A 2,500-nucleotide genomic window follows, 5' to 3' on the forward strand; every position below is an offset into this window, starting at 1 on the left:
AAGTGGGCACCAATGGCCACGATTCTAAATGACCGAGCACTGACATGTTCAATATTCGCGATAAACAAAACCAAAGAATACATACTATAATGGCGATTTTATTGATCTCGACCAAGAGAAGATCTTTGGTTTTCATATTGGGTTAAATTATATAGCGTAATTAATTGTCAGGCCAAACTATATAAGTTGTACAGTGAAACACGGGGCCCGGTTTGCGTTAAATGTTGCAAGTGATGCTGAAAAATCAATCAATTAATTGATTAGTAATGGTAATTGAACTGAGTGGAGTGCAATTTGGTCTGAAATCATTCGTGTGATGAGCGCGCCGTGCGAGTTCGATTTCAAATCACAAGTATAAATTTAGACCAAAATTGCACGACACGAATTTCATGCATTTGCCACTTTATTGGCACCCCGGAAATACATTTTTGTGATGTCACAGTAACTGGTCAGTGTTCATCAACATAGGCTTTCGAGTTCTGAAGGTTCTGAAGTGTGTTCTTAGAGTTCCATACGATATAACCAAAAAAAAATAATAATAATGCTACTAACGTGAGCTGTAACTGCAACTTTAATGTTAACAAAACAATAAGCGAGAAGACTATCAAGAAAGTATGCTAGATGACCCTGGCTTATCAGCATGTTGTGTCTTTTACCCTGAATCGGTACAATCTCATATTCACTAAGCAAAGTGTCTTGTTCTTAAGGCGATTTCTGTCGCTGAAACGATGCATACTCGACTTAATTTTTGACGGTCGCAACACTCACGAAATTTTTGCTCACTTTAAAACATCTTTAAAAGAATATTTTGTCAGCCACAAATTTTGTAAGGATTCCATTTGCCTTTTAAGGTAAGTTATTTTGACCATTTCCTCCTCTTTTACCAAGTTTACGCGTTTTACTTCGGCAGGCGAATTAAGTGTAGCCTCCGCTCTCTTTCCGTGACGTTTTCCTCCCTATCTCCACTTCTTTGCGATGATCTTCTAAATAGGGAGTTTAAAGGCCCTGTCAACATTTTCTTCAACAGCGACGTTGAAACGTTTGCCCCGCCCCCCACCCACCCCCCTTTCAACCGTGTTGCAACATGTTTAATCGAAGTTGAATCGAAATTAAAACAGTTTGCCCATCCCAGCACTCAACATCGTTCAACAAAATCAAACGGATATTGACGCAAATGTTGAAGCCGTTTGACCGGGCCTTAAGGTGATTCCCTAGAAATATATTTCCGATTAAACTTCGCATAAGGAGATGATAAAAATGCAATAAAAGAAGGAAAGGGGGGGGGGGGGGGGGGGTGCGAGGCTGACAAATACGGCTATTTCAGCCACTTTGACAATTGCAGTGCATCCCCGATGTTGGACAAATTGAGCTCGTTTTTATAAATACAATCCATGATATAAAGCGGAGCGTGGTGTCATTCTATGGTAAATTCAATTACGTTCCTGAGAAAATGTACTTGAATGGCTTTGGGATTACCTATCACTCCAAAATAGATTTAACTTGAGCGTGGGCTGTTCGACTCGTAATGGATCCTTCTGTGCAATTTTATGAAATTGCCAAAAAACTGGCCATTGACTATTTCACCATCCCATAATGCAATACTTTTTTTCGGGGGGGGGGGGGGGGGCTTTACATAAAAACAATACACGTTAATTACTCTTGGGACGGTATTATGCTTTAGTGAACTGGATATCCATTGTTTTAATGCAAATAACCCCCCAAAACGAACTGTATTATGGGATTGGTGAAAAAAGCGAATGGATTTTTGCTGATTTTTTTACCACTCCACGAAGACACCATTCGCAACAAAAATAGCAGCCTGTGTAGCAAGCGTTCCTGTTCTAAAGAAGAGAACCCAAACAATTTTCTGCAAACAGGCCGCGCGAAAGTTGGGGCAAGAGACTGAGGGAACAATTACAAGAAGACCCCCTAGTTTTGAAAAACGCCCACCCTTTCTTGACATGCGCTGGCTGACGTCTTATCAACAAATTAGCCAATAACAGACAACCTTGTTAACACATGTCGACTTCCGTCAAAACAAACCGAGGCACCGAGGAGACACTGAGCGATCATTGCAGAATTTGTCAGTGTAACTTTAACGTTGAATTTGTAACGGCAGCTTCTCAGCCGGGTAAGAATGGTTATGTTTCTTCCAAGAATTTGTTTAAACCATCGAAAATAACAGCCAATTTTCAGAACGTGTAACGTGTTTAGGAACATAACTCGTACAGAGTTCGATGGGTAGTAAGCTGCTAAATGCTATCTTCTATAGCAAATTTCCAGCGCAAATACGCAAGTTTAAGAAACAACTAGTAAGCTCGAATACGTTTTCTTGGAAGAAAATATATATCGGCTTCTATTCAAAGAGGTCGAGGTCCGTAACTTAACTTACACTACTAAATTTTTCCACTTAAATGGTTCGCGTGTGGGCGAAGCACAATGACGTCACTGAATTTCATTGAAAAATAAAAAGGTGTCGTAGCTTGCACTTTAAAGTGTA

Source organism: Montipora foliosa, chromosome 6, assembly GCF_036669935.1.
Source record: "Montipora foliosa isolate CH-2021 chromosome 6, ASM3666993v2, whole genome shotgun sequence".
NCBI lineage: Eukaryota > Metazoa > Cnidaria > Anthozoa > Scleractinia > Acroporidae > Montipora > Montipora foliosa.